The 26251-nt window shown below is 43.0% G+C and overlaps 1 protein-coding gene across 1 annotated transcript in view; it reads right to left on the minus strand.

Moving 5' to 3' along the window:
- The window catches only part of LOC115202089 (F-box only protein 41), a 100159-nt gene extending 74357 nt beyond the window's left edge, over positions 1–25802 (minus strand). The window contains exon 1 of the mRNA XM_029765972.1: positions 25462–25802. The gene's annotated coding sequence lies outside the window, so the exon portion shown is untranslated. The remainder of the gene's footprint in view (positions 1–25461) is intronic.
- Positions 25803–26251: the final 449 nt, after the last annotated feature.

The raw sequence follows: 26251 nt of genomic DNA on the forward strand, positions 1-26251 counted from the left end.
AGCACATTTAGCTTCAGCGCAGAGAGAGATTGTCTGCTGGGCTAAAAAGGTCCAGCATGTGAGACATTGAGGTCAGATACAGGTAGTGGGTACTTGTACGGAGTAACAACGAGAGACTGATGAGTTGGGGTTTCAGCTAAGTCAGACCTGACAATATTGATTGTGGAATTGACTGGTGGCCTAACATTACTGTCCTGACTCATGACAAAACTGAGTGAAACAGTGTTGCTTCCGTCCCTCTCCTCGCCCCTACCTGGGCTTGAACCAGGGACCCTCTGAACACATCAACAACTGACACCCACGAAGCATCATTACCCATCGCTCCACAAAAGCGGTGGCCCTTGCAGAGCAACTACTTCAAGGTCTCCGAGCGAGTGACGTCACCGATTGAAACGCTATTAGCGCGCACCTCGCTAACTAGCTAGCCATTTCACACCGGTTACATGAGCACTGTTAAAACCACATTTAGCTCAAGTACATTTTTTAAACAAACCTAAGAATTGATGCTAAATCTATTAAGCTTATAATAGAGATGTTGGAACACTTAAAATCCTTTAATTGTGTTGGCCACATCTTTCTTGTTATCATTTGGATAAATGCCACTGCAAACTACCATCATCCCTAATTTCAATACATGGTTTAAAAAAAATACAAAGAAATACTCAGACACATTACAAAAAGTCTTATGAGGATCTGTTAATAGGAGAGAGCAGCATTAGCTGCTTGCACATTAGTGTGCTGCTACCATAGAGATGAGCTCTCCCCCACACAACCCCCCTGAAGCGCTGCTAAACTTTAACTCACATATTACAGCACTGCCAAATCTTCATGATTCGTGACTCTGAAAATATTGTGGGCAGCACAGCCGACCTCTAACCTCACCCTAGCAAAATAGCTCACGGTGATGGCATGTTTATTTCCCCTTGAACAAATCGCTTTCGTTACGATTAGCATGTTAGCTTGTGCTGCTTTAGTGGCTCTGCCACAGATGAGCATGACGAGTTGGACAACAAAAAAAATCCCATCAGCGTGACTCCCTATTCAATAGACATGTCTTCCAGACACTGATCCGGTGCGTTACAGGTCTGAGACCCAGCGAATTAGGCAGAGTAGGCTTTTAGGCATTCAGTGGAGGGGGATTAGGCATGAGGGTCTACAATGCCTATTAACATGCCAAGCAGGCATGATAGTAAACATAATAGCCTGGCACAGACACATGCTTACTCAGTTTGTTGTCTTTCAAAATCTTTGAGTGTTCATCTAAGCTTACCTGGACTGCCAGATGAACCGGGTTTGCATTTTGGGGACTATTCTATTAGTTCCATTGCTGCCAGGTAAGCGCAAATCAATATCAAACGTTTTTGAAAGAAGAAAAAATACACTTTGAGGTAGTGTGCACTTTCTCGCATGGATTTAACAAAATAGTGGAAACTCCCACCTTCCAATGCACACCATTTCCTATGCTTTTAAATCCATGAAAGGGAGCGCTCAAGGGCACACTTCTGGAAAAAGAGTGGAAAATCAGCAAGAATGGGAAGAGCACTGCCAGAGTATACCCGCTCATTAAACCAGGAAGGCCGTGGTCAGAGACGATAAAAGACACAACCCAGAGAGATTTAATTTGGCCAATTGAACGGGAAGGAAGTGAAGCGGCTTGTCAGTCACGTGCTTTGACTGGAATGTATTGGCGTCCCACTGGCCTGCTCTCACAGTATGAACTGCTGTAGAGCACATACACACGTGCCACACACGCACACCCACACAAACACACTTTTGCTTGACAAAAATAGCCCCTCTAAAGCATTCTCCTCAATAACTGACTGTGTACACATCCAGTTCCAAACAGAACAGGAGACAGAAGACAGCACATCAGATGGCTTCATCTCTAATGACACCACAGGGAGATCTTGTCGATGCAGCGTTTACCTCAGTCAAGCATAAACACACTCAAGCTGTAGCCCACTCACTGCCTGCACTATCCCCCACCTGCCTGCCTACAGTACATGCAATAGTCATATACACACACACACCTGGGTTCAAAGAGTATTCACTATCTTTCATATACTTTAGCGTCAACAGGTGTCTCCAGTTTTGTTGACATTTTGCTGTTGGTAATGTATCGATCGCCTTTCCAAGCACATTGAGTTTGCCTTGTGCAACTGAATCAATGGAACAGTCCCAAAAGTGCAAACCTCACTTGGCACTTCAGGCAGGTTAAATACGGTATATGAAATAAAACAAATACTATTCCTACCCAGGTCTGGCTGAATGGTATACTACTGTTAGGGCTGTGATGTAATTGAATAACCGTGTACCTGACGGTTATGGATGAAGAGATTGTCATGAAAATAAAATAACCGCAAAAAAAAAAAACATTTAAATAGGCCTATATTAATTTTTGTTATTTATTTTTTATTAACTTTATTTTCATGAAGATAAACTCTACCTAATAGCGTGCGTTTTTACTAATGATTATAAGCAATTGTTTGGCCAATACCTGGCATGGTATAGTTTGATACAGAATTACTTTTTAGACTAATCAAAGCTGATCAGGCCCGTACCAGGCCGATATGCTGCCACAGGCAAAGAAAAAAGAAATACGTGCTCCCTGCCATTCCCGCAAAGTCGAATAGTAGCCTAGGCTATTACAGTGTCGGCCCGCAATGCATTGTTATGAATGCCCAGGTGGTAAACTACAGTTTGTAAAACATGCAATTTACCATTAATCCCTGTAATTTGGTTACATTTATTTCTGCTAACGCATGTATTAATTACGGTAATTTACCGTTGCATTCTCTGAGTTGAAATGTTATTTGCAGAGTTCACAACTTGCTACACTTGTGAGAAACAAGTATTGGTTTATTTCATATCATTTACACGCTCCATGTGAACAATTAGCGTGTGTCCGGTTTCTCTGTCCTGTTAATGTTGACGGAGCGCACACGCCTGAACACGCATAGAAGTACCTGGCCTGCTTCTCGCAAATGTAGGGAAAGTGCCCAACTGGGATTCTCAGTGTTTTTTCTTCACCTCACAAATTACAATAGTTCCTCACAGTACTTGAAAATGATCATCAGCGTTGCAGATAAATAGGCTATGGACATGTTGCGTGTATTTATTTCTATTTGACTGATTGTCAACTTCCATCTTCATACTATAGCATAGCTGTCCCCTTCATACTTTCCTGGTTAATTATCTTATAGCCTACTTTCAGGAAATACTAAAAAAAAGGTAGGCCTACGTTTAATACATTTAAGGAAACGAGAAATATTTGCTTTGATTGACTGGTGCTTTTACTAGGATGTGTGAGTTTGCGGATTCTCAATAGGCCTATAAGTCCATTCAGAAAGTTTCCTAACGTAGCCTGGCTGAACCCCATCTCTTTAATAAGAATCGAACGCTGCTGTCATGATTTAATCTTGTAAAAGGCCTCTCGGTAGCTTAGATAACATTATTTCTTTCATTACGGCGTCCTCTTGTTGAAGAAAATGTTAACGCGACTGCCATCGAATGACCGCAGCAGCAGCGTGTGTGACGTTATGGGAATATTCTAGTAAAAGGTAGAGAAACACCCTTCAGACTTCATTTCAATGGTTTTGTGTCAAAATAGGATCTGTGTTAAAAACAATTATATGCAGAAAAGCCAACAGACAAGGTAGGCATATATCTTTAGTTTGACTCTATTGATGTTGTGTCACTACAAAAATGTGACAGATCCTCTCCAAACTGGCATTTCTTCATTTGTTGATTACTGTTTGTAAGTAATAACCTGAATAATAATAAAATACCAAGATCATAACGAAGTGTAATGGCTAGTTTCAAATAGGTTTTATTAAGAAGCATATCCATGTAAACACGGTTGTCGGTGACCATGTACATTGGCCTGGCAAATTACCTTAACCTCAAATTCCAAGACCGTCACAGCCTTAACTACTGTATGCCACACACACACACACACACACACACACACACACACACACACACCTCTTCACCGCACCTGGGGCTTCCACTGTGTTCTCAGAATCATGCAAGCCTGCAGGGGGTAAGTCTTGTGCAAGGCAGTACAGTACAGCATTGATCTACAAAGATATTTACTGTATCAGACGTTACTGTATTTTATTGTAAACTATAAAAATAGAGACACACACTCCATATATAAACTCCCAGTAATGTTGGTGATTTTCCCAATAAATTACTGGGAGTTTATATATGGCGTGTGCGACTCTTTATTTTTATAGTTAAGTCCCCGTTAGTACACAAAATAATTTTTCTGAGTGTGCTGCCAGCTCGTGTTTTTTTATTGTATCACTTATCCTCATGTCTACACAGCATTGAAACTGTTTTGTTCTAACTGACGACATTCAGTTTTGTTTCCGTGCCTGTCCTGCATGACCCTACTGTGCCTAAACTCAGCTCTTCAAGTCTGGACTAGGCCTTCAAAACAACGAAGGGGACCTTTAAAACAGAGATATAAAGTTTAAAAGAGCTTTCCCTGGCTGGCAGGCAAACTGTAACGGTCTCACAAAACGTCTTTATTGGCGTCCGTTTCTATTCAGGCTTCCAGACGAGAAGGAAGCAAAATGTTAATGAGACAGGATTAACGCCAGGTCAATTACGCCATAAGTGTCCCGGTGAAATAGAGCAACACAGTTATTCGACTAAAATGGTTTCAGCCAAGGTTGAGCGATTAACGTTCAGATTGATTGAATCCCAAACTACTCCCTATATCGTAGTGCATTCGGCTTGGGTGGTATACCATATACCAGGGTATTTTGAAATACCCATGGTATGATTTCTAAAACCGTCAATATTAACAGGGATTTGTTTTTCCCTTTAGTCTTATCAGACTGAAACTTTCAGAGTTGAAAGTATACATAAATACAACATATTGTATTACAAGTTTTATATATTTTAAGATTCAAATGAGACAAAACCTCATTTTAACATGCGCTAATTTGCATATTACAAGAATCTGTTTTTCAACACAGATTTAAAAATATATATATATATATTGTGATAAGAGACACTCAAATGGTCAGACTACAGATCAGTTTATCAAAACATTGTATTTTCATGGAATTATAAAAAAAAATAAACACTTCACATGTATGACGGATGCATGTACAGACAAAATGACACTTAAAATCAAAACACAAAATATTTTTAAAAAGCCTGTAAAAGTCTGACTATAAGACCTAAGAACCTGCGTGTGGAATAATGTGAATGTACATCCTTGGAAGACTGAAAAAATGTATTGGTGCATGGGGAACATGTCATTTTGAGAAAATGGCCGCTAAAAATAAGCTAATGCAATTAAAATGTACTTTCCATAAATTAATCACATTAAACTCTTATTCATAAACTCAGCAAAAGAAAACGTACTCTGTCAATTGTATTTATTTTCAGCAAACTTAACATGTGTAAATATTTGTATGAACATAAGATTCAACAACAGACATAAACTGAACAAGTTCCACAGACATGTGACTAACAGAAATTGAATAATGTGTCCCTGAACAAAGAGGGGGTCAAAATCAAAAGTAACAGTCCGTTTCTGGTGTGGCGACCAGCTGCATTAAGTAATTAAGTACTGAAGTGCATCTCCTCCTCATGGACTGCACCAGATTTGGCCGTTCTTGTTGTGAGATGTTACCCCACTCTCCCACCAAGGCACCTGCAAGTTCCCAGACATTTCTGGGGGGAATGGCCCTAGCCCTCACCCTCCGATCCAACAGGTCCCAGACTTGCTCAATGGGATTGAGATCCGGGCCCTCTTTGCTGGCCATGGCAGAACACTGACATTCCTGTCTTGCAGGAAATCACGCACAGAATGAGCAGTATGGCTGGTGGCATTGTCATGCTGGAGGGTCATGTCAGGATGAGCCTGCAGGAAGGGTACCACATGAGGGAAGAGGATGTCTTCCCTGTAACGCACAGCGTTGAGATTGCTGGCAATGACAAAAAGCTCAGTCCAATTATGCTGTGACACACCGCCCCAGACCATGACGGACCCTCCACCTTCAAATCGATCTCGCGCCAGAGTACAGGCCTCGATGTAACGCTCATTCCTTCAACGATAAACGCGAATCCGACCATCACCCCTGGTGAGACAAAACCGCGACTCGTCAGTGAAGAGCACTTTTTGCCAGTCCTGTCTGGTCCAGCGACGGTGGGTTTGTGCCCATAGGCGACGTTGTTGCCGGTGATGTCTGGTGAGGACCTGCCTTACAACAGGCCTAAAAGCCCTCTGTCCAGCCTCTCTCAGCCTATTGCAGACAGTCTGAGCACTGATGGAGGGATTGTGCGTTCGTGCTGTAACTCAGGCAGTTGTTGTTGCCATCCTGTACCTGTCCCGTGTAACAGTGTAGGTTGCGTCCCTCTCTTCGCCCCAATCCGGGCTCAGAGCGAGTGACGTCACTGATTGAAACGCTATTAGCGCGCACCACCGCTAACTAACTAGCCATTTCCCATCGGTTACACCCGCAGGTGTGATGTTCGGATGTACCGATCCTGTGCAGGTGTTGTTACACGTGGTCTGCCACTGCGAGGACGATCGGCTGTCCGTCCTGTCTCCCTGTAGCGTCTCACAGTACAGACATTGCAATTTATTGCCCTGGCCACATCTGCAGTCCTCATGCCTCCTTGCAACATGCCTAAGACATGTTCACACAGATGAGCAGGGACCCTGGGTATCTTTCTTTTGGTGTTTCTCAGAGTCAGTAGAAATGCCTCTTTAGTGTCCTAAGTTTTCATAACTGTGATCTTAATTGCCTACTGTCTTTAAGCTGTTAGTGCCTTAACGACCGTTCCACAAGTGCATGTTCATTCATTGTTTATGGTTCATTGAACAAGCATGGGAAACAGTGTTCAAACCCTTTACAATGAAGATCTGTGAAGTTACTTGGATTTTTACGAATCATCTTTGAAAGACAGGGCCCTGAAAAAGGGCCGTTTCTTTTTTTTGCTGAGTTTATATCACTTCTAAACTGACAAATAAACATAAAATATACCTTTTACAAATACATTAGCATGTTTAATACATTTGTTTCAAGCAATAGAGCATATGCTTTGAATACTGGTCTGTTGGACAAATATGTAGTTTTGGGCAAATTCTCATATCACTTTGCTCAATTAGTCACATACAATGATTTTGTATGGCTGCTAAAATGTGCAGAACATTAAATCAGCTATGCCTGGCCCATATGTAAGGCCCTCTTTGAGTTGTTGCTGGTGCCGCTTTACTGTCTTGACTGTGTCATTGGACCTGCGCCTACGCTTGTCACACTCCGTTGAAGCAGCATCAGCTCTCACAACACGCCTCACATCCTCCTCTCTGATTGCTTCCAGTGTCACCAAAGTGCAGTCAAGCCACAATTTGTCCATCACATTTGATATAGCAGCGTCTCCCTTATTGAAGGTGGTTACTGCCATACTGGCTGCTGCGTCAATGAGGCTTTTGCCCACGAAGACAGTTTTGGGCCATCATGACCATTTTACAGAGTTCAGACATTCATTTGCATTCTGGGTTCCTCCGTGCTGCATTCTTTTGAGGAGGTTATCATTTGACATCCTATGATATAGGAGGTACCCTTTTCTGTGCAACCTCTCTATTCAAAAATGTATGGCCTCCATGGTTTTTGTGACTGGGTGGATCTTCACCATTTTCTAGGGCTCGCTGGTACCAGCACCAAGATGACAAGCATCTACCGTGATTAGGGATTTCGTCTGTTTACATGGAATGGACAAGACAAGCCCAGATAACATTCTTCATGCCCTCTACATCACCCTCGTTATCAAGAATCGCACCCCTGTAATAGTTATGCAGACTCTTACATTTTTTTGTGCAGTGTGTTTCCTCTGCCCCCAAGGAGTTTCTCTGAAGTAAGTTTATGAAGCTCTGTTCCCATCCTCTTGTGGGCATGATTGATGCATTCTAGTTTCCGTATCTCAATGCCTGGGTAGGGATCTAATTTGACAACTGCTTGTATGCAGTACTGTCACCATCTGAGAGCATCTCGTTGTAACGAAAGTGGTGGCGACTGACTGACCTGGCCCACATGCGTTTAGCTGCGTCCTGCTCCACTGCTTTGCTCGAACCTGAGAAGTTTGGAGCACAGTCATCTGCATGGGAATCCTTCCATTCCCTGAACTCCTCCTCACTAATTCCAGTACGAAGACAACACCTCATAGTCCATCACTAGACCTGTTACAATGTCTATGCACACACCTATCCCGTAGTTGGAAGTGAATCCTCTCTTGTGCCATCAAAGGATACATGAATGTCTATGATGGCATCCTCATCCAGCAACTCTGCTATGTCTGGGTCTATATCTGCATATACTCTACTAATTATCTTTGTGGCACTCTCCATTGACTGTAGCCCTCAAATCAAATCAAATGTATTTATATAGCCCTTCTTACATCAGCTGATATCACAAAGTGCTGTACAGAAACCCAGCCTAAAACAACAAACAGCAAGCAATGCAGCTGTAGAAGCACGGTGGCTAGGAAAAACTCTCAAAAGCCCTCTCTGAATCTCTGCAACTAAAGTGGGGGGAAAGTACTTAATCATGGTGTCTGTCGACATTAGTCATAACTGCATGACTAAATAGCAGCATGTTACCCCATGTAAGTATTAGCATATCAGCATGTATTTACTTTATGTAAAGCTAATTTGTCAATAATCACAGTAGGCTACAGCCATAGGACACTGTAGGCCTATGTGACAGTCTCATTATATAGTTGTTTTCTGATCACTCCGTTTATTCACTTTGAATACATTCGCTGGAGCAAGGAAACCTATACACAGCAAGTTACCTGACAATGATGGGCTACTCTCCCCTTTATTTACCTGTCACTCTCCTGTCATGTCTCTGATATGAGCTGAGACTCAAGGAAGGAATCTCTAGGATTTTGCTTATTTTCTTAAGTGCTGCATAACCAAGTCCAAGTTCGTGGGCTAGAAGACCCATCCTCACATTTATGTCAAATGCCACATCTCCCGTGAAGCACTCCTGCAGCCTGGAGGAAGTGTAAACACTCCTCCTAAATGCATCACGATCACCTTCACAGTGTGTACATTCTGTCATGACAGAATCCCTGGTTGGTGGGGTCTATAGTGATTTTCAGTCCAGTGTGTAGACACTTAGGGCAAATTAAATCATGTACAAGTTGGTTTATTTGTGACATGTGGAATAAAAGCCACTGTTGGCTGCTGGCTGGTTGATCGCTGCTAGCTGTCATCTTCGTCTCAACCAATTTGCATCTCGACGCGCTGCTTGCTACCTCCTTTTCCTCCATCTACCTGTACTGCCACTGCCTCGATCGGCTGATCAACCTCATTTTTTCTTTCATTCAGTGCTTTTCTCGCATTGACTAACTGAGATCGGCTATTTTTATTCACATACTGTTGGTATATTCCTGGAGATTTGCTCATTTTGTCTCTCTTTACGTAGATTCTTCGCGGGAGACATTTTCAAACAAGGAAGCGCTGCGCGGCACGTGAGGCATTTTAACCAATCAGGTTGCTGGAAAGGGCCGTTAAATGCCAGTAACCAATCGGATGTCAGGAAATTACTAATATTTCAGCATGAAGCACTACGTCTACAAAGCATATCGCCATGTATGGACCATCTAACAATATGCTCCGGAAAACAAGCTTTTGAATGATTTAACATGAAGTTTTAAAAATAGTGGTTGAATATCTACATGAAACATGCTAAGAACAACAAAAAGGTATGCTAGGTGTAGTTGACGGAGTTGGGATAAAATTATACAAATCAAGTATTTATATACTGTAATGACCTGACTAGATCACGAAGGAACAATTGTCCAGACAGAGGATGGAGTTAACGAATGGACGGTTTATTAACCAAACTTAAGACAGGCTACAGTTTGGCCGTAGCCCACGGCAAATAAATGAAAGGTACACTACAAACCAACTGTGACCTTCTCTTGTGAAGCCCAGACGTAACAGAGAGAACAATGGCTAAACCCGGTCTTAACTTCCAATGCTCCATCCCCCTGCCCAACCCCCCTCCACGCCACTCCGCCAACCACCAGGCTGCCCGGTATCAGAACATTCCAGGCATTCCCGTGATTGGCAGATAGCAGGTTGATTGGCATGACCCCGCGAACACTGGTAAGTACAACACAACCCACTAATAGCCTAACACATAACCCACAACTGTCTGTGCGGGTCACTACAATACGCAGTCAACTTGTGCAATAGCTCGGTTAATAGATAAAGCAGTTCGCATTCTTAATTTCGCCTGTTGCGTTATTTTTTCATTATGAAGCCGTTTCCCAAAGCAGCCGATTGTAAACAAACATACCGTGACTGGCTCAGAGAGCACACGGAAGCTTTCGTGTCATGATGATCCAATGTTGTGCAGCTCAAAGAGAGGTGATCAGGTTACTTGAAATTAACTACTAAATGTTTGCCAGCTAAATACAGTAACTATAAGTTTAGCAAATAAATTATCTTCAGCTCAGGGTTCCAGCTATGCATTTGGTTTGCTAACTTGCAAGATCAAGCTTCTTGGTTACATCGTTTACAGTGTGCCTTTGAACGGGGTATGGTAGTAGGTGCCAGGTTGCACCAATTTGAGTGTGTCAAGAACTGCAATGCTGCTGGGTTTCACGCTGAACAGTTTCCCCGTTTATCAATAAATGCTCTACCACCCAAAGGACATCCAGCCAACTTGGCACAACTGCGGGAAGCATTGGAGTCAACAAGGGCCAGCATCCCTGTGGAACGCTTTCAACAACTTGTAGACACCATGCCCCGACGAATTGAGGGTGTTCTGAGGGAAAAAGGGGGGCAAGACTGAGAAGAAGAACGTTGAAACAATGTTTCGCCTACGGGTCTGCAGAAGCTAGCAGGTCTAAAAATGGAAGCCAGGGATACTAGCTAACTCCCAGAATCCTGTTCTGCTGTGATGAAAGGATCTGTGGCATGCTAACAGGAAGTTGAAATTACTTGTCAGTGAAAGGTCACAGAGAGAGAGATCAAGACAAGGTGATGACAGCAGAGAGAGGGAATGTAAAAAAACAAGTGAGGGCAAGCGGCACAGACAGCCGAGGGGTTGAGCTGTGGGCGTTGGGAGGGAAGGGACACAGATGGTAGAGGAAACAAAGAAGTGACATGGTAACAAGGGACTGCAGCAGTAGACAGGCCAGGAGGGCCCCAGCCACTGTGAATAACACCTCTGACTTATATTAAGAGGGAGAGGGTGGGAAGAAGATGAGATCGCTGGTGTCACTATTATCAAGCTGTGCAGTGCGTGTGATTTAGTTAGCCAGCGTCCTAGGAAAGAGATGGTGTATCGTTCCCAGTGAGGGTTAAGGATGTTTTGCATTTTTGCTTTGTTTTGAGTGAGATTATACATGATTGCTTTAGCGTTCCTGCCTTGACTGCAAGTCTGCATTGACTGGCCAAGCAGGGACAATAATGTAGTGTTTTGAATAATCTTTCTGTTGTATGGCTGAGTCTAAAATAGAACCCTATTCCCAACGACACAGTGTGCTAGTGTTGACAAGAACACTCAAAAATAGAAGCCTACAATATATAACACCCCCCTTTCAGACAAACAGATCCACAGACCCTCACGGACAAACTGATTGACCTCTTTGAGCTAATAACACAATGAGATTTCCCGTTCCATCAGTATCATCTCACCGGGTGAATGCAGAGAAGCTGACCTTTAATTAGACCCAGACGGACTCCGAGGGAGACGACCCATCGTGTGCCCATCACCAAGTGGCTTTTAAACAACAATCCATACTGCTGGCCCATAATAGATACCTAATCACCCAAATCAGAGGTATTTCTGAAATAATCGGAAGCGCTGAAATCAGTGCTGAATTGCGTCCCATTATCGGTAAGCACTGTACAGTTGAAAAGAGATGCATCACGTCATCGTCCTGATCTTAGTGTTGTTCAGATCGTTCAAGGGTTTTATTCTGAAGATGTGAACGAGAAAGTTTACGAGTGAGAGGAATTAAATGTATACATTTTATAGAGGCACGTAATTACAAACATATTGGCGAACGTTATGACAAGGATATTAACTAACATGCCCCTGTGTTTTACGGTGTTCCCGTTGGCTACACAGATTCCCATATCTCCTTACTGTGTAAGGGTTTCTGCTAAGATTGTAAAGTTCCAGTAACTTTCCCAAAATTCCCAGGTTTTCAAGAAATCACAGTTAAAACCGATTCCACAAATCAGGAGGGAATAAGCAGGAAATACAGAATCCTCCAACCAGGATTTCTGGAAAGGTTACCAGAGGTTAGCTACCCTAGCTTTTGCCTTACCTCTAACACTGGTTTACTGAAACCCCCGATGTCAGCTAGGCTTTTGCATGAGCATGTCAGTGTTAGCCCTGAGTAAGCTACTGGCTCTCCCAAGACAGACAAATCACACAGCCAAGGGCTACCCACATGACAGCAGAGGGCCAATCACATAGCCAGCCAATTGAACAGAATGTCAACAAAGTCCCATTCTATTCAAATGGGTTGGACCGTGTCACACAACGGTCTACCTTTCCTTCATGACAGTTGATAGGTGAAAGCCACGGTGGGACGTGGAAACCTGTCCACTCCTTTCATGTATACGTGGTTATGAAGGACAGGAGATAAGGAGACCGTTTAAGAAGATTGGGGCACAGATGCTGTGTGAAGGAAAAGAGACAGGAAAAGGTGGGAATTTTTAGAGTAGATACACTGGATGCAGCTGTTGATGACTGAGGAGACACTACGATTATTGTCCTAGCCTCACAGTACAGTCGCGTAATCGACAATAACTGAAATAAAAAATATATATAAATTGTCATGAGCGTCTTAAAGTAGTTTTAGAAGCGGAGTATTCAACTTTAATTTTCAAGTAGACATAGTTTACCCAGGTGGCACCACAAGGAGGCCTGACAATAAACAACAGTAACACAGTGAGCGTATTGTGTCGGGTCACATTCTCCGTGGTAACACGGTGCGACTGTCACGGTTCTGGATAAGCCACCCAGTGAGAAGCTACAGCAGGGCTACGTCCCGATTCTTCTCCCTTTTCCAGAAGTGTGCACGTGTAAGCATTTGCTGGAGGGAGTTTCCACAATTGTCAAATGCATGCGAGAAAGTGTGCAAGTGCAGGAGAAGGGTGGAGAATTGGGGCTGAGAGCTGGGAGGAGATGGGATGGCTGTGGCTGCATAGCACTGCACAGCGTAAGGACACTGGGTCTTTGAGGAAACTCGCACAGAGTCGGTTGACCGTAATTAATTTACCAGAATTTTACATAATTATGACATAACATTGAAGGTTGTGCAATGTAACAGCAATATTTAGACTTAGGGATGCCACCCGTTCGATAAAATACAGAACGGTTCCATATTTCACTGAAAGAATAAACGTTTTCAAAATGATAGTTTCCGGATTTGACCATATTAATGACCTAAGGCTCGTATTTGTGTGTGTTATAATTAAGTCTATGATTTGATATTTGTTAGAGCAGTCTGACTGAACGGTGGGAGGCAGCAGCAGGCTCGTAAGCATTCATTCAAACAGCACTTTACTGCGTTTGCCAGCAGCTCGTAGTAATGCTTTTGAAGCACAGCGCTGTTTATGACTTCAAGACTATCAACTCCCGAGTTTAAGCTGGCAATACTAAAGTGCCTATAAGAACATCCAAAAGTCAAAGGTATATGAAATACAAATGGTATAGAGAGAAATAGTCGACGCGTCATAATTCCTACAACCTAAAACTTCTTAACTGGGAATATTGAAGACTCGTGTTAAAAGGAACCACCAGCTTTCATATGTTCTCATGTTCTGAGCAAGGAACTTAAACATTAGCTTTCTTACATGGCACATATTGCACTTTTACTTTCTTCTGCAACACTGTGTTTTTGCATTATTTAAACCAAGTTGAACAGGTTTCATTATTTGAGACTAAATTTATTTTATTTATGTATTATATTAAGATAACACTTATTTTAATTGTTCATTCAGTATTGTTGTAAAAGAAAAAAGAAATTGGTCCGATTAATCGGTATCGGCTTTTTTTAGTCCTCCAAAAATCGGTATCTGCGTTGAAAAATCATAAATCGGTCCTCCTCTAATTCGCAACCCAAACTCCCTGACCAACCGCCCTCCTATCGTTTCTGTCATCAGTAACCTTAACAGTAATCTTAAATACGTGATTGTTCCTGTGTTACTCAGTTGGTAGAGCATGTCGCTTGCAATGCCAGGGTTGTAGGTTCAATTCCCATGGGGACCAGTATGAAAAAAAGTATAAAAATGTATGCACTCACTACTGTAAGTCGTTCTGGATAAGAGCGTCTGCTAAATGACTGAAATGTAAATCATTGAGATGGACTGTATACAAAATAGCGTATATTCCAATACTTTGTGTGCCTTTCACGAATTTCCAATAGGTAATTTGTGTCCATTTCACAAAAATCTGTGATAGTGGGTTATGTGTGCTTGCTTTAAATCGCTGGCATCACGGCCGTTATTATGTTATCTAACCCAAGGGCTCTGCCTTATTGTCGAGCTGTCAGTGCCTTCCCAAAGCCCAGATTGAATGGGCGCTAAACCATTTCACAGCCTTTTCCCTATAGCCTCCCTATAAACACTTGTGCACATACAGCCTTGTGTGTTTGCAAATAGAATGAGGCTTAGACTTTTCATTTTATAGAGGGCAGATCTTCTATAGAGGGAAACTGTGAGGAAAATGGCCTCAGGAGCAGAGCAAGAAATCACAGACGGTCTCTCAGGTTGCGACCCAAATGGCACCATATTCCCTATATAGTGCAGTGGTCAAAAGAAATCAAATCAAATTGTATTTGTCACATGCGCCGAATACAATAGGTTATTAATACAACCTTACTGCAATTCCATTCTGCTGTGAGATTTCTAAACACAATATAAGGTCTTTGATTTTTGGGGTGGCAAAGCAACGTGCATTGATGTGTGTCCACAATCCATACATCTAACCTATGTTAGGGGAGACAGAGGGACACCAATTAGTACTGTGCAAATATCCATCAAGGATACATGTAATATTTCAATTGATTCAGACCCTGGAGTGCCAGATGGGTGGGGTTTGCACTTTAGGGACTATTTCATTGGTTCCATTGCGCCAGGCAAGTTCAGTCAAGAACTGCTTGAAAGTATTATGAACAATTTGATCACAGGTCTGAATATGTAGTGTATCTTCATAGTGACTGACTCTGCACAGCTGTCACCAAGTACTGTATGTGTGGCGAGACTCCCAAATCCTGGCCGGAGAATTTCTGCTGCCCCATTGGGATTCCTCTCCACCTCCCAGTAATTCACCACTACAGATCTCACACTCACTCAAACTAGACCACTCACTAGTGGGAAAATAGAGTTACTTTGATTAAGGAGGGAACTGGTAGATTGGTGAAGGGGCAGCTCTTGGCAGGGGATGAAGTGCAAAAGCAAGTGTAGGAAAAGCAGGCAAAGAAAGGCTGGGAGGTTGACCGTGTCCCAAATGGCACCCATTTCCCTATAAAGTGCACTACTTTTGACCTGAGCACCACATAGGGAATAGGGTGTAATTTGGGACGCAGATGGCGTAAGCATTTCACTGTAAGGTTGTATTCGGCACATGCAACAAATATAATTTTATGATATTCCCCTTCTGACTGGGGATGGCCTTTATTCAGGGTGCAGGCCAGGCAGCAGGCTGTTAGCCAGTTTAGTGGAGTCTGCCACTAGCACAGTCAGTGTAGTCAGCTCAGCTTTCCCCATTGAGACCGTGTCTGTGCCTCGATCTAGGTTGGGCAAAATTAAAGATGGGGGAGTTAGCTTTAGCAATCTCACTAGAATAAAGACCTCCTCCATTCCTGCCATTATTGAAAGAGATTGTGATACCTCACATCTCAAAATTGGGTTACTTAATGTTAGATCCCTCACTTCCAAGGCAGTTATAGTCAATGAACTAATCACTGATCATAATCTTGATGTGATTGGCCTGACTGAAACATGGCTTAAGCATGATGAATTTACTGTGTTAAATGAGGCCTCACCCCCTGGTTACACTAGTGACCATACCCCCGGTGCATCCGGCAAAGGTGTTGCTAACATTTATGATAGCAAATTTCAATTTACAAAAAAAAAAACAATGACGTTTTCGTCTTTTGAGCTTCTAGTCATGAAATCTATGCAGCCTACTCAATCACTTTTTATAGCTACTGTTTACAGGCCTCCTGGGCCATATGCAGTGTTCCTCACTGAGTTCCCTGAATTCCTATCGGATCTTGTAGTCATAGCAGATAATATTCTAATTTTTGGTGACTTTAACATTCACATGGAAAAGTCCACAGATCCACTCCAAAAGGCTTTCGGAGCCATCATCGACTCAGTGGGTTTTGTCTAACATGTCTCTGGACCTACTCACTGCCACAGTCATACTCTGGACCTAGTTTTGTCCCATGGAATAAATGTTGTGGATCTTAATGTTTTTCCTCATAATCCTGGATTATCGGGCCACCATTTTATTGCGTTTGCAATTGCAAATAATAATCTGCTCAGACCCCAACCAAGGAGCATTAAAAGTCGTGCTATAAATTCTCAACCCAAAGATTCCTTGATGCCCTTCCAGACTCCCTCTGCCTACCCAAGGACGTCAGAGGACAAAAATCAGTTAACCATCTAACCGAGGAACTCAATTTAACCTTGCGCAATACCCTAGATGCAGTTTCACCCCTAAAAACATCTGTCATAAGAAACTAGCTCCCTGGTATACAGAAAATACACGAGCTCTGAAGCAAGCTTCCAGAAAATTGGAACGGAAATGGCGCCACACCAAACTGGAAGTCTTCCGACTAGCTTGGAAAGACAGTACCGTGCAGTATCGAAGAGCCCTCACTGCTGCTCGATCATCCTATTTTTCCAACTTAATTGAGGAAAATAAGAACAATCCGAAATTTCTTTTTGATACTGTCGCAAAGCTAACTAAAAAGCAGCATTCGCAAATGGAGGATGGCTTTCACTTCAGCAGTAATACATTTATGAACTTCTTTGAGGAAAGATCATGATCATTAGAAAGTAAATTACGGACTCCTCTTTAAATCTGCGTATTCCTCCAAAGCTCCATTGTCCTGAGTCTGCACAACTCTGCCAGGACCTAGGATCAAGGGAGATACTAAAGTGTTTTAGTACTATATCTCTTGACACAATGATGAAAATAATCATGGCCTCTAAACCCTCAAGCTGCATACTGGACCCTATTCCAACTAAACTACTGAAAGAGCTGCATCCTGTGCTTGGCCCTCCTATGTTGAACATAATAAACGGCTCTCTATCCACCGGATGTGTACCAAGCTCACTAAAAGTGGCAGTAATAAAGCCTCTCTTGAAAAAGCCGAATCTTGACCCAGAAATTATAAAAAAACTATCGGCCTATATCGAATCTTCCATTCCTCTCAAAAATTTTAGAAAAAGCTGTTGCGTAGCAACTCACTGCCTTCCTGAAGACAAACAATGTATACGAAACGCTTCAGTCTGGTTTTAGACCCCATCATAGCACTGAGACTGCACTTGTGAAGGTGGTAAATTACCTTCTAATGACGTCAGACCGAGGCTCTGCATCTGTCCTCGTGCTCCTAGATCTTAGTGCTGCTTTTGATACCATCGATCACCACATTCTTTTGGATAGATTGGAAACCCAAATTGGTCTACATGGACAAGTTCTGGCCTGGTTTAGATCTTATCTGTCGGAAAGATATCAGTTTGTCTCTGTGAATGGTTTGTCCTCTGACAAATCAATTGTAAATTTCGGTGTTCCTCAAGGTTCCGTTTTAGGACCACTATTGTTTTCACTATATATTTTACCTCTTGGGGATGTCATTCGAAAACATAATGTTAAATTTCACTGCTATGCGGACGACACACAGCTGTACATTTCAATGAAACAAGGTGAAGCCCCAAAATTGCCCTCGCTAGAAGCCTGTGTTTCAGACATAAGGAAGTGGATGGTTGCAAACTTTCTACTTTTAAACTCGGACAAAACAGAGATGCTTGTTCTAGGTCCCAAGAAACAAAGAGATCTTCTGTTGAATCTGACAATTAATCTGGATGGTTGTACAGTCGTCTCAAATAAAACTGTGAAGGACCTCGGCGTTACTCTGGACCCTGATCTCTCTTTTGAAGAACATATCAAGACTGTTTCAATGACAGCTTTTTTCCATCTACGTAACATTGCAAAAATCAGAAACTTTCTGTCCAAAAATGATGCAGATTAATTAATCCATGCTTTTGTTACTTCTAGGCTGGACTACTGCAATGCTCTACTTTCCGGCTACCCGGATAAACGCACTAAACAAACTTCAGTTAGTGCTAAATACGGCTGCTAGAATCCTGACTAGAACCAAAAAAATTTGATCATATTACTCCAGTGCTAGCCTCACTACACTGGCTTCCTGTTAAGGCAAGGGCTGATTTCAAGGTTTTACTGCTAACCTACAAAGCATTACATGGGCTTGCTCCTACCTATCTTTCCGATTTGGTCCTGCCGTACATACCTACACGTACGCTACGGTCACAAGACGCAGGCCTCCTAATTGTCCCCAGAATTTCTAAGCAAACAGCTGGAGGTAGGGCTTTCTCCTATAGAGCTCAATTTTTATGGAATGGTCTGCCTACCCATGTGAGAGACGCAGACTCAGTCTCAACCTTTAAGTCTTTACTGAAGACTTATCTCTTCAGTAGGTCCTATGATTAAGTATAGTCTGGCCCAGGAGTGTGAAGGTGAACGGAAAGGCTGGAGCAACGAACCGCCCTTGCTGTCTCTGCCTTGCCGGTTCCCCTCTCTCCACTGGGATTCTCTGCCTCTAACCCTATTACAGGGGCTGAGTCACTGGCTTACTGGTGTTCTTCCATGCCGTCCATGGGAGGGGTGCGTCACTTGAGTGGGCTGAGTCACTGACGTGGTCTTCCTGTCTGGGTTGGCGCCCCCCCTTGGGTTGTGCCGTGGCGGAGATCTTTGTGGGCTATACTCGGCCTTGTCTTAGGACGGTAAGTTGGTGGTTGGAGACATCCCTCTAGTGGTGTGGGGGCTGTGCTTTGGCAAAGTGGGTGGGGTTATATCCTGCCTGTTTGGCCCTGTCCGGGGGTATCATCGGATGGGGCCACAGTGTCTTCTGATCCCTCCTGTCTCAGCCTCCAGTATTTATGCTGCAGTAGTTTGTGTCGGGGGGCTAGGGTCAGTCTGTTACATCTGAAGTATTTCTCTTGTCTTATCCGGTGTCCTGTGTGAATTTAAATATGCTCTCTCTAATTCTCTCTTTCTCTCGGAGGACCTGAGCCCTAGGACCATGCCTCAGGACTACCTGGCATGATGACTCCTTGCTGTCCCCAGTCCACCTGGCCGTGCTGCTGCTCCAGTTTCAACTGTTCTGCCTGCGGCTATGGAACCCTGACCTGTTCACCGGACGTGCTTGTTGCACCCTCGACAACTACTATGATTATTATTATTTGACCATGCTGGTCATTTATGAACATTTTAACATCTTGACCATGTTCTGTTATAATATCCACCCGGCACAGCCAGAAGAGGACTGGCCACCCCTCATAGCCTGGTTCCTCTCTAGGTTTCTTCCTAGGTTTTTGGCCTTTCTAGGGAGTTTTTCCTAGGGAGTTTTTCCTAGCCACCGTGCTTCTTTCACATGCATTGCTTGCTGTTTGGGGTTTTAGGCTGGGTTTCTGTACAGCACTTTGAGATATCAGCTGATGTACGAAGGGCTATATAAATAAATTTGATTTGATTCACACAACGGCAAAGGTCTGATTGATCCGATTCACTATTATTGGAAAAAGAGTGAAAACAAAATGAAATATATACATGTCATGCTGATTGCAGAGTCAGGATTTGGCGTAAGTCCATGGCCCCATCCTGATACCAATTGAGCAACGGTCTCATTCCCCGAAGAATTCAGGATGTTCTGGATACAAAGCGTGTCCGATCTGATACTTGATGGGTGTACCTTATAAACTGGCCACTGAGTGTATACATGGTGCTGTATCGAATCTCCGTTCAAGATTGATGGGGAGATCAGAGGCAGTCGACAACTGAGGTCTCTAATGTAAACAAAAACAAGCTCTCGTTACAGTTCCATAGCGGCAGTCATAGATAGTGTAGTGGCGCTATGGGACAGGAGGAGTACAATCAATGTTGTTTTGCCAGAGGTGATGCGATACTGTATGTCTACTTGAGGAAAATTACTATGGAATTGGGACGCTCCGCTGTCACTGTAGAGAATAGTTGGCACCTACACAATAAAAAATGTCTATGGGAAGATCCACTGTCACAGACACACACAGTTGGGAATACTTGACACTCAACTGTCTGCACGACAGACAGTAAAACATTCTGCATGAGAATGAAATTTCACTGAATATGCAGCATTCCTCTGAGGTAACTAGTTGTTAAAGGAGTGCAGTAGTTGACAGAGAGTGCTCATCGGTCACCATTGTCAAGGAGATTTTCTTGAATCGTTTTGGGAATGTTTTCCACCTGGGCCACTGTGTAAAAAGTGAACAAAAATGTCCCATGAATTTCTACTCGAAACTCAATACAAAGAAGAAATAGGTCTAGGCTTGAGGAACAATTGTCTGCAAAAGAAACTAAATGAAAAGCCTCTGGGTCAATTGGGAAGTAAAAATCTTATCAGAGCTTAATATATTTATACTGAACAAAAATATAAAACGCAACATGTTGGTCCCATGTTTCATGAGCTGAAATAAAAGACCCCAGAAATGTTCCATACGTACAAAAAGCTTGTCTCTCAAATTGTGCGCAAATTTGTTTACATCCCTGTTAGTGAGCATTACTCCTTTCCAAGATAATCCATCCACCTGACAGGTGTGGCATGTCAAGAAGTTGATTAAACAGCATGATCATTACACAAGGTGAACTTTGTGCTGGGGACAATAAAATGCCACTAAAATGTGTAGTTATCACACAATGCCAGAGATGTCTAAAGTTGAGGTAGCATGCAATTGGCATGCTGACTGCAGGAATGTCCACCAGAACTGTTGCCAGAGAATTGAATGTACATTTCTCTACCATAAGCCACATCTTTTTAAAGAATTTGGCTGTACGTCCAACCGACTTCCCAACCGCAGACCATGTGTAACCACGCCAGCCCAAGACCTCCACATCTGGCTTCTTCACCTGTGGAATCGTCTGAGACCAGCCACCCAGACAGCCGATAAAACTGTGGGTTTGCACAACTAAAGAATTTCTGCACAAACTGTTACAAACCATCTCAGGGAAGGTCATGTGAGTGCTCGTCGTCCTCACCAGTGTCTTGATCTGACTGCAGTTTGGCGTTGTAACCAACTTCAGTGGGAAAATGCTCACCTTCGATGGACCACTGGCACGCTGGAGAAGTGTGCTCTTCTCAGATGAATCCAGGTTTCAACTGTACCGAACAGATGGCAGACAGTGTGTATGGCGTCGTGTGGGCGAGCGGTTTGCTGATGTCAATGTTGTGAACAGAGTGCCCCATGGCGGTGGGGTTATGGTATGGGCAGGCATACGCTACAGACAAACAATTACATTTTATTGATGGTCATTTGAATGCACAGAGATACCTTGATGAGATCCTGATGCCCATTGTCGTGCCATTCATCTGCCGCCATCACCTCATGTTTCAGCATGATGATGCACAGCCACGTCGCAAGGATATGTACACAATTCCTGGATGCTGAAAATGTCCCAGTTCTTCCATGGCCAGCAAACTCAGACATGTCACCCATTGAGCATGTTTGGGATGCTCTGGATCGATGTGTACGACAGCGTGTTCCAGTTCCCGACAATATCCAAGAACTTCGCACATCCATTGAAGAGGAGCGGGAAAACATTCCACAGGCCACAATCAACAGCCTGATTAACTCTATGTGAAGGAGATGTGTTGCCTGCATGAGGCCAACTTATTATTTGACCCTGCTGGTCATCTATGAATGTTTGAACATCTTGGCCATGTACTGTTATAATCTCCACCCGGCACAATCAGAAGAGGACTGGCCACCCCTCAGAGCCTGGTTCCTCTCTAGGTTTCTTCCTAGGTTCCTGACTTTCTAGGGAGTTTTTCCTAGCCACCGCGCTTCTACATCTGCATTGCTTGCTGTTTGGGGTTTTAGGCTGGGTTTCTGTATAGCACTTTGTGACATCGGCTGATGTAAAAAGGGCTTTATAAAATACATTTGATTGAAATGGTGGTCACAGATGCTGACCAGTTTTCTGATCCACGCCCCTCGTTTTTTTTAAAGGTATCTGTGACCAACAGATGCATACCTGTATTCCCAGTCATGTGAAATCCATAGATTAGGGCCAAATTAATGTATTTTAATTGACCGATTTCCTTATATCAGTGGTCACCAACCTTTTGAGTCAAGATCACTTTTGCAGTTAAAAAGCAAGCCGAGATCTAACGCTCAGAATTTCTTTTTTAAACATGACTTAACATGAACCTAATAAAAACAGTTATGTAGGAATGATGTTTGGGCAGTAGGCCTAATACATTATCACAGAATATTGGCTTCATGCATGGCCTGCTAATATTATTATTCTCAGACCATATCATCTTTCAAAACTCAAGCTTTGATAACAAAATAGATCAGTTGGTGTAGCACTTGAGGCACTGCGGACCATAAATTGAAATAATTAGCTTTTTTATTTTACTGGACTGATTGTACCTGCATCTAATGGCCACCGTGCGTTGAAGACAACCGGGAACACAGTAAAAAATGAAATAGTCAAAATAATTAAGTCCGTGATCTTCAGGTCGGTAGGTCAGAGCTCTAGAAAGATGCCAGAGTTTCCGACTTGGAATTCCGAGTTGGATGATCATTCAAAATGATTTTTTCCCCAGTCGGATCTTCTTTTTTTTGCCCAGAGTTCCCAGTTGTCTTGAACACGGCATTAGTCTCAGCAGAGGGAGGGAGAGACTGACCAGAGAGGGGACAGTCTTCCACCTGATCTGCATCAGTCATGCACAGATTCATGTTGTTCCTATGACCAGAGAAAGTGAAATGTTCCTCTATATTAAAGTATGCACGACGGGCTGCTAATAATAATACAAACGTAGAGCTGTCGATACACTTGGCTACTTATTCATTGCAGCAGCGCGAGTGGAAGTACGGAGAAAAGCCTTTTATGTTTTGCAATCTTGTTGAATAAAAAAAAAAGTGTTGACAGTGATGAATTAAAAACAATCATGAACCCACTCATAAAAGCAGCAGCTCTTTGCTGTATTCTGACAGTCTCTCTGTGGCCATGGTTTTAAAAGCTTTTAAATCTTACTTAGGTTAGTATCAAACTTTGCTCTGGCCCGGGTCGTGGAACCTCTGTAGGCACTGAGCCTACAGAAACGTTTGGCGATCAACTAGGAATGCCTTGAAGATCGACCAGTTGGCGGACATTGCCTTATAAGAACCGTAACTCAGTAAAATCTTTGAAATTGTTGCACGTTACGTTTATATTTTTTGTTCAGTGTAAATATGTTACTGAGACCCGTTATGTGATTGTGACCTACATTATCCTCATATTGGCTAACTTATTTGCAGTGGTAATTGACTGGGAAGTGAAATCCCCTGTGATAGTAAGACTGAATGACCAGCTTATTCTAGTACAGGCAGAGAGATTTCTGTGAAGGGCTGACTGTCTTTACCTTTAAAATGAGAGGAAACAATATCTTTCTTCTCGAGCGATGTACATGCAAATGTATTTAAATTGACTAAACGTGTGTGCGGTTTTTTCAGAAAAAAAAATGCAGTGTGTGGGGGGGGTCTGTGCATGCAAGAGTGCGCTTGTGTATTTGATGGTTTGTTTGCGTGCATGCGTGTATGCAATTTCATCTTGTATTTAGCCCTAAAAGTAAATAATATGTGCAATCTTACTTGTTTCCCCTAATAATCGGTCTGCTAATACAGGACTAGTAAAGCCCCAGTGCACTACTTTTGAAAAAAAAAAAAAAATGTCAATGAATGAAAATCGAGTAAATATTGTAAAGTACACTCACTAAAGCATAGCAGTGAGAAGTCGGGTTGCTGAGGGTACAGGGGGTGCCATAGCACCCTCAACACCTGTACTTCCTGCGGCTACGCTTTAGAGTGTACTTTACTGCATTTATACTTGGGATATCACTTTTGAACAGGAAAAGTTCAAAAATGACTGGAGGACATCTTTAAAGCTTGACTTCAGTCACATCGGATGGGTGCCCAACAGAGCAGCAAGGGCGCAGCAACAGCGAGCCAGTATTTCCCACAGTAGTCAGCCAGTCACACACAAACTGTAAATGAGTATTTCCCCACCGGTCACACACAGCACTATTTCCCACACTAGAGTAGCCTTGTCTGTCACTTTAGGCAAAGTGCTGCTTTGGCTTCAAGAGCTGTGGGGGCAGATCTGGGAAGTTTTCTAAGTGGCCAAGCAGGAGCAGTGCATAATGACAAGTCATGATTTCCTTTGAGACCTTCCCCTTGAGCTCAAGTATATTTAGTGGGACAGCTGGCGGCACTATGGGGCTCATAGCTGAGTAGTGGGCTCTTTCAAATATAAACACATATTTAAAGTGAATGATGATATGACGTGTTATTGTCCTTAAATCATATTGCTTTGATGTTTGGACATTATGCCCAAATAAAATGTCATTTCACTGAATAAAAACACATGGATATACTGGAATGAGAAAGTGTTTCTTGACTGTTAAAAAGCTTCAAATAAAGGTCTTATTATATACAAAAATAGGCTACATTACACGTTATCATCTGAAAAAGGATTCCACCGAATAGATGATACCCTGTTTTGACGGGCATGGGCCAGATGTTTACTAACCTTCACGTTGCCTATGAGCAGCAAATTAGGCCGGTGTCATGACATTATGGATTCCGAATGATTCGATTGACAACTGATTGATTAAGTGACAATTACACACGTGCAATGAACGGCTATACATATTGATTGCAGCAATCGCACTGACTGAACGTTATCAGTTTTTTATTGGGTGTGAAGACCCAAAGACAAGTGGCATAAGGTAGTCTACCGCAGCAGGAACATGCGGCTTGACTGTAACCTATCATTCATCGATTTGAATAAGCGGAGGAAAACATCACGTTTTTATTAAATAACATAACATTGACAAATATCAATGCGGTCGTGTCGATACGGATGACAACGTGCAGAAGGCGGCGTGTGTCCGGCGCGGGTAGTAACGTAGCACTAGCAGCATGCCCTGATTTTCCTGCCTACCATTTTCGACAGTGCACAGACCATCACTGGTGTCCTGCCTGCTTGCTCTAATTTTGAGTTATTTTCAGCCATTCCCTCGTACGTGGTGTCAACGGCATTGTTCGACTGATACATTCACACAAACACTAAGCACTGTCATCCCCCCCCCCAAAAAAAACATTATGTAGGGTAAAAAAGCGCTTCTCACCTCGCAATTTTCTCCCCATTTGTCGTTCGAGCCAAGGTACCGCTCCAGCATTCGTTGACGTCACACGCCCCACTCTGCAGCAGAAATACAGTAGGCTTGCTCTGGAGCGGGAGGGCGCACAGGGAGAGCGAAGGAGAGAAAACAAGGCTGCTCGAGCTCCAATAAAGATTTCTGCCGGCCGAAATCTAGAAGATGAAAGGCATCCCTCTACCTGTGTGATTCCCAAGGAGCTTTCATTCCTGTGAACACAGGACAGAAAAACACTGGATCGTTCCCTGGAGAACTAGGCCTTCAGATGAATGCGTGCGTACAGAGAAGAATTCTACAAAAAATCTTTTTTTTTTTGAAAGCATGTCCAAGTAGGGCTAGTCACTGCAACTGCATGTACACCAGTGATAATGACCTCCTGTCATGTCATCTATAATGGGCTCAACACTTTATTCCAACCAATCAATCAGTAATAAATGTATCAATCAATGAGATTCTCTGTTCAATAAAAAAAGTGCTGGTATAAACGGGTAGACAACATCCCAGGCTTATCCACCATAAAAATCAGCAGCAAGAGGTCTAGGAGTCCTTGTGTGTGTTTGTGCGTGTGTGTGCAGAGGCGTCATGCTCATAGGGGACACAGGGCCACGTGCCCCCTCAGATGTCCTGGTAACAAAATATAGAATGATGATTATGGCTCTAGATTGCAGGAAAAGGTGTTTTCACCTTTGTAAAATTCTCAAACGTTTCCACCGGGTGCCTAGTGTATGTGTGCGTGTGTGTCATGTGTGTGTGTTGTGCA

Source organism: Salmo trutta, chromosome 11 (assembly GCF_901001165.1).
Source record: "Salmo trutta chromosome 11, fSalTru1.1, whole genome shotgun sequence".
NCBI classification, from domain to species: domain Eukaryota; kingdom Metazoa; phylum Chordata; class Actinopteri; order Salmoniformes; family Salmonidae; genus Salmo; species Salmo trutta.